Consider the following 12,706-nt stretch of genomic DNA (forward strand, 5'->3'; position numbering starts at 1 on the left):
CAGTACAATACTCATCTGAAACTGTTATGCCCCGTACACATGGTCGGATTTTCCGATGGACAATGTCCGATCGGAGCGTGTTGTCGGAAATTCCGACCGTGTGTGTGCTCCATCAGACATTTTCCATCGGATTTTCCGACACACAAAGTTTGAGAGCAGGCTATAAAATTTTCCGACAACAAAATCCGATCGCGTCAATTCCGACCGTGTGTAGCCTGTTCTGATGCACAAAGTGCCACGCATGCTCAGAAGAAATTCCGAGACGGAACAGCTTGGTCGGGTAAACTTAGCGTTCGCAATGGATACAACACTTTCGTCACAGTGCAATGTTAAAAATGGTTTAATACAGCGCACTCTCTTCTTCTTTTAATGTGAGAAGAATGAAGTAGTTTTGCTGCTCATATTCACACAGACTTCTCACAAACGTATTTCTTTATTATTTATCGGGATTCCCTTAATATATTTTGATTTGTCACATCTGACAAAAATATTTTTATTATTTTTTTTTTTTAAAGGCATTTTTTTTTTAGATTTTAGGTTTGTATTTTTTCCAAGGCTGATCTTTGTTTTATTTTATTTTTAGTTTTACTCCAGAATATTTTTGTGTGTTTTTTGTGTGTCAAGTTACCACAACACCATTATTATCTTGTATTATTTAATCTCAAGGAGATTGTTTGGTGTTGGTGTCCCTTGTTAATTTCACATTGTATTTTTGAAATGTACCTGAATCCTCACAAACAAACTGTCCCTTTTGAAGGAAAAAACACATAGGCAAGTATAATTGAAACCAAAAATCCTTTATTAAGGGCTCAGAACCAAACAAAGAGGGAGGCAACACTGGATAAACAGCAGAAATTAGCGAAGCCTTGGACTCCCAGGGCAGACATCAATTCTTAAACATCAAAATTGGTGGCCTGAGGAGTCTATATGTAAGGGAGTGCAGTCTGGTCCAGAAGTCCCAGAGATCCGGAAAGCAGCAGATGACATCTATGTCCCCAGGCTGTGGTACCACAAGAGGCTGCATGTTTTGCCAGACCAGACTGGACCTAGGGTCATTACTTTCTGGTCTTCCTTCCACGCTTCATTCCCGGCTGTGGCTCTGCTGTTGGAGATGTGGCAGGAGGAGGAGTAGGACCTGGAGGAGAAGGAGGACTAGTAGGACCTGGAGGAGGAGGAGGAGAAGTAGAAGGACCTGGAGGAGGAGGAGGAGGACCATGTGTGAGGTAACAAATGTGGGTATCAGATGTTAGTTGGGCCCTCAACCCCTTATTGAGAGCTTCCAACATTAATGACTCACACATGAGTTGTTGGCCCTCCTCCATCCGCTGCATTTTACAGGCAATTATGGCAGCAAAGTCCTCCTCCACAGTGTGTGGTGCTCCCAGGGCCTCTGTAGCCTTCCAAAAGAGGCCTATGGCAGGCTCCTCTAGGTTACTCCTCTACCTGCCACTTTCTCTTTGCAGGTGGATGGGAGGGACCTGCATATCAGGCAGCCTGCTCAGCCCGGCCACCTCCTGGCTGAGACTTCCCTGTGTATGAAAAAGGAACATGGTTTTAGTTTTTGCGTCATCAATCACAATCATAAATTAGTACTCCAAACTAACATCTAGTTAACATCATTGATTGGACAACCTGAACTATTTAGAGGAATGCTATACCTGGCTCAAGCTGGGCTCCTCCACATGTTGCTGCCTGGAAGGCCCAGGTTGGGCGTCAGAAGCCTCAGCTGGGGGGAAGGAAGCCTGGAAGGAAGACTGGAGAGTGCTGGCCTGGGTTCAGTCTGGCCTGCCAGAAAATGCAGCCTGTCATAGTACCACATCCTGGGGACATAGATGTCATCTGCTGCTCCGGATCTCTGCGAATCCTGGACTTTCTTGCGCTCCCTTAGATATGTACTCCTCAGGCCACCAATTAGGATCCTCAAATAGGTCATGTCTGCCGTGGGGATCACCTGCTTCACAATTTCCAACAATTGATCCAGTGCTGCCTTCCTCTTTGTTTGGTTCTTATAATGTGGGTGGTTGATCTCCCACAGACAAGGCAGCTCCCCGAACATGTCAATGAAGATTGCCATGAAGTCGGTATCGTTCAAGATATCCATTTTCACTGCAAGACACAACACAAGACAAACCCTAATGTCAGGCAAAACTCTCCTAATCTTGTTACAATATAGGCCTCAATGTAGAAGCAGTGTAGGCCCAAGTTTGGCTCTTACCTTCGTTATCACGATTGGCGCCTCCGATACTCCTTCCGCTCACAGATCATACGTACTACGCACGCGTGTTACGCTTTATACACACTGCGCATGCATGTAACTCTGCCCGCCACTGACGTTCTTTCTAGTCTATTCCCCGCCCCTTTTCATTCAGCGCAGTGGGTGAAGAGCACATGGCGGAGTCAGAGCAGGTGCGTGCTAATTACAGCAATGAGGAGGAGGAAAGCCCGGATCCAGAAACGTCCCGATCCAGAAGGAGACGATTTAAGGCCACAAATATGTCCTTTGGGGAGATGTTGGAGATGGTGGACATCCTGAAGAAGGCCGACTATGACGGGAAGTATGGACCTTACCCCAACCCCAATATCAGAAAGGCCAAGATCATGGCGAAAGTGGTCAAAAGTCTGCACCGGAATTTCGGGGTACGACGATCGAAAGATCAGCTCAGGAAGCAGTGGTCGGACCTGAAATTAAGAGAGCCCGAGCAGTACAGAAAGATCCGGAGAGTGCTGCAAAAAAGTAAGTAGTTGTGCTGTGTTCCTATTCTTTTTGTCTTTATTACGTTCGTGCTGCTCCATATGCTTTTCTTAAGTGTTGTACAGTTTAAAATGGCAACTTTAATGTTCATGGGCCCATTATTCGTTCGTATTAAACATTTTTCTTTTGGCCTATAAAACACCATTGTTTAGGCCATATGCATTTGCCAACATTTTTTAGGGCCTACTTGTATGAAAAATATTTGGTTGTGTAGATGGGTTTGTGACTAGAATGAAATGCAAACTAGATTCTGTGTAAGGAGAGGACACTCAGCAGCTGTTTTCACATCTGGACACTGGAGCACTAGTGTGGGACACCAGAACAACCTTTTTATTAGGGGGCCCCACACAGGTGCTCCAGTGTATACTATAGGGGGGTCTCCATCTGTGAAGCTTGTACAAAACAGGTAAAGTATTGAAGCTTGACAAAGGACAATAAAAATGCAACATCTTGGAACTCTGCCAAAATAGACAATTGTACCCCACTTCCAAGCAATGTTTCATCTTTAGATTTCGGCCATCAAATATCTGTGTGCTAATTATACCATTTTTGTTTTACATAGGGGAGAAAAGACTCGGAGGACACCCCTCATCCGAGGAGACCACAGACCCCCCACCTCTGGAAGAAGGGGAAATACCCTCAACCCAAGCTGAGCAGGAGGAGGAAGAAGACGTGGTGGAAATTGACACCACAACAGGTGAGTTTCTGCAACCACAGACTCAGGTAAGAGATGGATGCCGGCAGATTTTTGATACCTGTTTTTGTTTGGTTTCTCTCTTTTTAGGTGATTGTGATGTTGTGGATCGAGATCCTTTCACATCAGAAAGTGCCCAGATCCTGATCGGGGAGATCATGGGGTGTAATTTAGAATTGGGAAACCTCAAGAAAAAAATCAATGATGTTATTCAAAAAAATAATAACATCATTGATGTTTTGGGGTGAATTTAAAACCCCTCAAAATCACTTTGTTTTTTGTGTGCTACAATCTTAAAAATGTTTTAGCGATGTTTAGAAAAGCCAAATTTGGAGGATGCACACAGTGTGCCAACATGTGCTATCTGCCATCATGGGAGATCAATGGACGCGTTTTGGGGGTGCAACCCCTTCCTCAATAATAAATTAGCTGTGAGGAAGGGGTTGCTCCCCCAAAACACGTCCCTTGATCCCCCTTGATGGCAGCTAGCACATGTTGACATTCGTAAATTGGTGTGCATCTTCCAAATTTGGCTTTTCAAGGGGTGACTTCACCCCATCTGAACGCAATATCAAACACAGTTCCTAAATACTCATGTCTGATATTGCCTTCAAGTTTTACCATATGTGAACTTTGTTCAAGATTTTTGTCTTTCTTGTTGGTTTTACACATGCCTGTTTTATCTTAAATGGACATTTCTATTTTTGATAATGCCACCCCAAAAATTGTTATACAACAAACATGGTGGTTTGTTTTAAAAACCTTTTCTAAATGCACATGTGATTGTGCAGGTATTAAAAAGATTGTTATCAAGAATGTGTGGATTATTGTCTCAACGCTACAACACTTTTGTGGTGATGTAATTGCTGCTTTCTGTGAAAATGGGGGTTATTTCCTAAAGGCAAATCCTCTTTGCACTACAAGTGCAGTTTCAGTGCAGTTTAAAGTGCACTTGTAGTGCAAAGTGTCTACGCCTTTAGTAAATAACACCTAACAGTGCTTTGTATAAGGTTACACAATCACGCCATTTTCAGGACTCCCCACATTGCTGTCAGGGTCAGCTAAAACAAACACAAGCAGTAAATGTCACCAAAGATTAGCTTTTTTTTATTTGATAAAGGCTTCACAAATTGTCTGGCATATTGATGGCCCCCGTACCCACAAAGAACTCAAAGTATCTTAACCGGACATCATGGGCACTTGGGGAGGGCAAGCCAGGACGGCAACTTTCAAGCGCCGTCAGGGTTGTTTTATGTAGAATTCTGGCCTCAGGCCCAACTGAGCCAGCATAGTTGGCAGAATGTTGGCGTAAAAAGTTATGTAGAACACAGCACGCCAGGATTAGATGATTAAGTTTATACTCCGCCATATGGATGGGTGTCAGAAATAGGCGGAACTGGCTGGCCATGATTCCAAATGTGTTCTCCACCACTCTTCTGGCTCTGGCCAGCCGGTAATTAGAAACCCTCTGTTCCGGGGTGAGGGTCCTCATTGGGAATGGCCACATAAGATGGTCCCCCAGCGCAAATGCTTCATCCGCAACGAAGACGAATGGGAGTCCTTCCACATTGTCTTCTGGAGGTGGCAAGTCCAAGCTGCCATTCTGGAGATGCCTGTAAAACTCCATCTGGGCGATGACTGCACCATCGGACATCCGGCCATTCTTCCCCACGTCCACATACAGGAACTCGTAATTAGCCGACACCACCGCCAACATCACAATACTATTGAACCCCTTGTAATTATAATAGTACGACCCCGAGTTGGGTGGTGGGACGATGTGGACGTGTTTCCCATCAATTGCCCCTCCACAGTTAGGAAAGTCCCACCGCTGGGCAAAGTGGCAGGCCACAGTCTGCCATTCCTGTGGCGTGGAAGGAAACTGTTGAGGAAATCAAAAAAAATACTATTTTTGCACATAAACATGGCAAGCAGATCAGACACAAACATTCTTGGCCAACATCCAGATAACATTTATTAAGGGGAATTTTACAACACCAAAGTATAAGGTACACCTATCATATTCCCCCTCCCCCTCTCATGGGCCATTTCTAACATTATAGGGGGGGGATCTTGGACAGGTAACCCTCTCCACTTCATTGAGAGATGAATGCCTAAATAGAGGGTATTACCTGGAACAGCCCCTCCTTAGTTACACTATTGGCAGCCCACTGTGATTTGTGCTTTAAATTCAGGCAGAGTGCCAGAGGCTTTTTTTTGTGGTGTCCCCAAATCATTTTTAGTAACCCTCCCTCCCCCCAACTGCTAAGTCAGCAGATCCCAATTCTCTATCTATCCTCAATCATCTATCTGCTGACTTTGCCAAACCCAGACACACTATACCCACCTCTTTTGTGGTCAGATGTATGGATGAATTCCCCAAAGCATGTAGTGCAAGGGCCTGCCTGAATACTTTCAAATGGTACTGTTTAAAGTTTTTTTTATCCTATTATTATCTTGATAGGTAATAGCAGAATGTCCAAATGTGCTCAAATGTGTACAGTGTGTATTTATATCTTTGTATTAGGACACTTACCTGTCCAGTGGGCTGCCAATAGTGTAACTAAGGAGGGGCTGTTCCAAGTAATACCCTGTATTTAGGCATTCATCTCTCAATGAAGTGGAGAGGGTTACCTGACCAAGATTCCCCCCCCATAATGTTGGGAAATGGCCCATGAGAGGGGGGGGAGGGGGAATATGATAGGTGTACCTTATACTTTGGTGTTGTAAAATTCCCCTTAATAAATGTTATCTGGAGGTTGGCCAAGAATGTTTGTGTCTAATCTGCTTGCCATGTTTATGTGCAAAAATACTAATTTTTTTATGTTTTCCTCAACAGTTTCCTTCAACGCCACAGGAATGGCAGACTTTGCCCAGCGGTGGGACTTTCCTAACTGCGGAGGGGCAATTGATGGGAAACACGTCCACATCGTCCCACCAACTCGGGGTCGTACTATTATAATTACAAGGGGTTCAATAGTATTGTGATGTTGGCGGTGGTGTCGGCTAATTACGAGTTCCTGTATGTGGACGTGGGGAAGAATGGCCTTTTGTCCGATGGTGGAGTCATCATCCAGACAGAGTTTTACAGGCGTCTCCAGAATGGCAGCTTGGGCTTGCCACCTCCAGAAGACAATGTGGAAGGACTTCCTTTCGTCTTCGTTGCGGATGAAACCTTTGCGCTGGGGGACCATCTTATGTGGCCATTCCCGATGAGGACCCTCACCCCGGACCAGAGGGTTTTTAATTACCGGCTGGCCAGAGCCAGAAGAGTGGTTGAGAACACATTTGGAATCATGGCCAGCCGGTTCCGCCTATTTTTGACACCCATCCATATGGCGGAGTATAAACTTAATCATATATTCCTGGCATGCTGTGTTCTACATAACTTTTTACGCCAACATTCTGCCAACTATGCTGGCTCAGTTGGGCCTGAGGCCAGAATTCTAAATGAAACAACCCTGGCGGCGCTTGAAAATGTCCGTCCTGGCTTGCCCTCCCTGAGTGCCCGTGATGTCCGGTTAAGATACCTTGAGTTCTTTGCGGGTAGGGGGGCATCAATATGCCAGACATTTTGTGATGCCTTTATCAAATAAAACCAAAAAAAAAGCTAATCTTTGGTGACATTTACTGCTTGTGTTTGTTTTAGCTGACCCTTACTGAAATGTGGGTAGTCCTGAAAATGGCGTGATTGTGTAACCTTATCCAAAGCACTGTTGGCTGTTATTTATTAAAGGCAAAGACACTTTGCACTACAAGTGCACTTGAAACTGCACTGAAACTGCACTTGTAGTGCAAAGAGGATTTGCCCTTAGGAAATAACCCCCATTTTCACAGAAAGCAGCAATTACATCACCACAAAAGTGTTGTAGCATTGAGACAATAATCCACACATTCTTGATTCACAATCTTTTTAATACCTGCACAATCACATGTGCATTTAGAAAAGGTTTTTAAAACAAACCAACATGTTTGTTGTATAACCTTTTTTGGGGTGGCATTATCAAAAATAGAAATATCCATTTAAGATAAAACAGGCATGTGTAAATCCAACAAGAAAGACACAAATCTTGAACTTAGAAAGTTCACATTTGGTAGAACTTGAAGGCAATATCATACATGAGTATTTAGGAACTGTGTTTGATATTGCGTTCAGATGGGGTGAAGTCACCCCAGGAAAAGCCAAATTTGCAAGATGCATACAATTTTGCCAATGTCAACATGTGCTAGCTGCCATCACGGGGGATCAAGGGACGTGTTTTGGGGGAGAAACCCCTTCCTCACAGCTACTTTATTATTGAGGAAGGGGTTGCACCCCCAAAACGCATCCATTGATCTGCTGTGATGGCAGATAGCACATGTTGACACACTGTGTGCATCCTTCAAATTTGGCTTTTCTAAAAATCGCTAAAACATTTTTAAGATTGTAGCACACAAAAAAAACAAAGGGTTTTGGAGGGGTTTTAAACTCGCCCCAAAACATCAATGATGTTTTGAGTTTTTTGAATAACATCATTGATGTTTTTCTTGAGGTTTTCCAATTCTAAATTACACCCCATGATCTCCCCGATCAGGATCTGGGCACTTTCTGATGTGAAAGGATCTGGATCCACAACATCACGATCACCTAAAAAAAAGAGAGAAACCAAACAAAAACAGGTATCACAAATCTGCCGGCATCCATCTCTTACCTGACCCTGTGGTCACAGACACTCACCTGTTGTGGTGACAATTTCCACCACATCTTCTTCCTCCTCCTGCTCTGCTTGGGTTGGGGGTATTTCCCCTTCTTCCCGAGGTGGGGGGTCTCTGTTCTCCTCGGATGAGGGGTGTTCACTGAGTCTTTTCTCCCCTATGTAAAATAAAAATGGTATACTTAGCACACAGATATTTGATGGCAGAACTATAAATAGGAAACATTGCTTGGAAGTGGGGTACAATTGTCTATTTTGGCCGAGTTCCAAAATGTAGCATTTTCAGTGTCCTTTGTCAAGCTTCAATACTTTTTACCTGTTTTAAACAAGCTTCACAGATGGAGACCCCCCTATAGTATACACTGGAGCACCTGTGTGGGCCCCCTAATAAAAAGGGTGTTCTTGTGTCCCACACTAGTGCTCCAGTGTCCAGATGTGAAAACAGCTGCTGAGTGTCCTCTCCTTACACAGAATCTAGTTTGCATTTCATTCTAGTAACAAACCCATCTACACAACCAAATTAGTTTCATACAAGTAGGGCGTCAAAAATGTTGCCAAATGCATATGGCCAAAACAATGGTGTTTTATAGTCCGAAATAAAAATGTTTGATATGAACGAATAATGTGCCCATGAACATGAAAGTTGCCATTTTAAAATGTACACTTTTAAGAAAAGCACATGGAGCAGCACGAACGTAATATACAGAAAAAGATTAGGAACACAGCACAACTACTTACTTTTTTGCAGCACTCTCCGGATCTTTCTGTACTGCTCGTGTTCTAGTAATTTCAGGTCCGACCACAGCTTCCTGAGCTGAACTTTCGATCGTCGTACCCTGAAATTCCAGTGCAGACTCTTGACCACTTTTGCCATGATCTTGGCCTTTCTGACATTGGGGTTGGGGTAAGGTCCATACTTCCCATCATAATCAGCCTTCTTCAGGATGTCGACCATCTCCAACATCTCCCCAAAGGACATATTTGAGGCCTTAAATCGTCTCCTTCTGGATCCAGACGTTTCCGGCTCCGGGCTTTCCTCCTCCTCCTCCTCGTTGCTGTAATTAGCACGCACCTGCTGTGTATCCGCCATGTGCTCTTCCACCACTGCGCAGAACGAAAAGGGGCGGGAAATAGACTAGAAAGAACATCAGGGGCGGGCGAAGTTACACGCATGCGTGTGTATAAAGCATAACACGCGTGCGTATTATGTACGATCTGTGAGCGGAGGGAGGAGCATCAGAGGCGCCTATCGTGATAACGAAGGTAAGATCTAAACTTGGGCCTATACTGCTTCGAAATTGAAGTCTGTATTGTAACAAGATTAGGAGAGTTTGCCCTGACCTTATGGTTTGTCTCGTGTTGTATCTTGCAGAGAAAATGGATGGCTTCAATGACCACAACTTCCTCCCCCTGTTCATAGACAAATACAGGGAGCTGCCCTGTCTGTGGCAGGTGAAACATCCCCATTATAATCATAAACAAAAGAGGCAGACAGCGCTGGAGAAACTGCTGGAGTTGGTGAAGCTGGTGGTCCCCACAGCAACCATCCCCTATTTAAAAACCAAAATTGGTGGCCTGAGGAGCACTTATCTTAGGGAGCACAGGAAGGTCACGGATTCCCAGAGATCTGGAGCTGCAGCAGATGACATTCATGTCCCCAGACTGTGGTACTATGAGAGACTGCTATTTCTGTCAGACCAGACTGAAGTCAGGGAATCCCTCTCCACTCTTCCTTCCACTCTTGCTTCCACCCCAGCTGAGGCTTCCGATGTCCAACCTGGGCCTTCCAGCCAGGAAGAAATGGAGGAGCCCAGCTTGAGTCAGGTATAGCATTGTTCTACAGATTTCGGGTCAATAAATAAATGATGTTTACTAGATGTTATTATTGATCACTAATTGATGATTGAAAAAAGTGTTTTACATATCAATAGACAGTAGTGGGCACCCAAAATTGGGACAAGAATGAAAAATACTGGGCTCAGAAAGATATTCTGTTATATTTGTTAACATTCAATTTGCAACAGTCAGGAGGTGAAAATTGTGTGTGACTGATGAATAAAAAACTAAAACTATGTCCCTTTTTTATACACAGGAAGACCTCAGCGAGGAGGAGGCTGTGGAATGTGGCAGCCAGGAGGAGGCGGGGCTAAGTTGCAGCCAGGGGGAGGCGGAGCTAAGTGTCAGCCAAGAGAAGCCCGGGACAAGTTGCAGCCTGACTGAATCGCAGGTTCCTCCCCACCGCCTTCCATACAAAAGGGCGAGGAAGGCGACTCACATGCAGGATTCTGCACTCAGGCTGATTCAGGAGGCTTCTGCGTCCCTCCGAGCCTTACCTACTCCTGAAGAGGCCTTTGCCTGCATGGCTGCCACAAAACTGCAGGGCATGCAGGAGGGTCAACACATGCTATGTGAGGACCTTCTTTATAAAGTCCTAAGTAAGGGGATGAGTGGGGAACTAACACCCAAGACCGACGTGATTGAGTGGGACCATCCTCCTCCTCCTCCTCCTGCTGCCACAACTCCACCACCAGAGCCACAGCATGGAAGGAGGCATGGAAAGAAGACCAGAGAGTGATGGCCCTGGGTTCAGTCTGGTCTGACAAAAGATGCAGTCTCTTGTATGACCACAGCCTGGGGACACAGATGTCATCTGCTGCTTTCCGGATCTCTGGGACTTCTGGACCAGACTGCACTCCCTTAGATAAGGACTCCTCAGGCCACCAATTTTGCTTCAAAATAGTTGATGTCTGCCCTGGGGGTCCAAGGCTTCACCCATTTCAACTGTTTCTCCAGTGTTGCCTCCCTCTTTGTTTAGTTGTGAGCCCTTAATAAATGTTTTTTTAAGGAAAATTATACTTGTCTATGTGTGTTTTCATTGAAAAAGGACAGTTTGTTGGTGAGGATTCAGGTACATTTCTAAAGTACAATGTGAAATTAACAAGAGACAACAACACCAAACAATCTCCTACAGATTAAATAATATAAGATATCAATGATGTTGTGGTAACTTGACACACAAAACGCACACAAAAATATTCTGGAGTCCAAATAAAAATCCAATAAAACAAAGATCAGCCTTTAAAAAAATACAAACCAAAAATAACTAATCTGCCTTAAAACCAAAACAAAAAAAAATCCAACACCAAAATAATGTTGTCAGATGTGACAAATCAAAATATATTAAGGGAATCCCGCTAAATAATAAAGAAATAAGTTTGTGAGAAGTGTTATAAAGAAGAAGAGAGTGCACTGTATTAAACCATTTTTTACATTGCACCGTGACGAAAGTGCTGTATCCATTGCGAACGCTAAGTTTACCAGACCACTTTGTGCGTCGGAACAGGCCACACACGGTCGGAATTGACGCGATCGGATTTTGTTGTCGGAAAATTTTATAGCCTGCTCGCAAACTTTGTGTGTCGGAAAATCCGATGGAAAATGTCCGATGGAGCCCACACACGGTCGGAATTTCCGACAACACGCTCCGATCGGACATTTTCCATCGGAAAATCCAACCGTGTGTACGGGGCATGACTCTGTGAAAAGCTAATCCCTACATGTATTAGTGCACATTATCTGCTTCCTACTATTGGAACTTGTTGAAATCACTCTTTATTTGGTATGAAGACCAAGCCACTAACTGTACACTGATGGAGTCTCTCACATGTATAAATCTTCCTTGGCAATTTATAGTAATTTGTTGTTGAGACAATGAATATTTAGTGGGACACAGTTTTAGCATTTGTTCAAGTGTTCAGCTGAGTGTGAGAGGAGGATGCAAAATATTCCTAATGGCATCATCACTGCAACATAATGGATACTAGGTTACTCATCTCCTTAATTACTGACACATATAAATAATGCAGGATCTGTGGTTGATTGAATACAGGAAAGACAACGATAATCTAATTAACCATGGAAGTTGTATTACATGAATACATCAGTAGCTGAAAGAATAGGTTGCAACTGTGAGTGTATAAGGGGCAAAGTTTAATTTTAACAATATGTTCACTTTAAATTGAAGAAATACTGGTAATTTTCATGGCTTAAACAAGGGCCCAAAAATATATTTCTTCTATTCTTCACAGTGCAGTACATAAATTAATACATATCCTCAGGATCAATGCCTCACATACCTTCTTAATCGATTATACCAAACTGCTTAGCCATTGATCACAAGCTGACAGCTGAAAAGTAAGCAAATTGATGGCTTCGCTTTTCTGGCAGAGTTCTGCTTTCAGCACAGAAATGTAGCAAAAGCAGAATCAATTCTGGTTCATAATATTTCGTTCAACAGAAAACATCATATTTATGGAAGAATAGCTATATAAATTGACATTTTACAAATTATTGTTACAATAGATGGTGCATCCATCTTTTCATTGATTTGTAAGAATCACAATATCCTCTTGAAAATTAGTTATTCATTACAAGTGATACTAAAATACACAAGTTATAATGAAATAGACTGAGCAACTTGACAAATACATGCATTTATTATATTGTGCTGCAGACATTAACACAAAATAAAAGAATAAAAAAAAAAAGAAACTTAGAAAAATCCAG

The sequence above is a fragment of the Aquarana catesbeiana genome, linkage group LG03 (assembly GCF_042186555.1).
Source record: "Aquarana catesbeiana isolate 2022-GZ linkage group LG03, ASM4218655v1, whole genome shotgun sequence".
NCBI classification, from domain to species: Eukaryota; Metazoa; Chordata; class Amphibia; order Anura; family Ranidae; genus Aquarana; species Aquarana catesbeiana.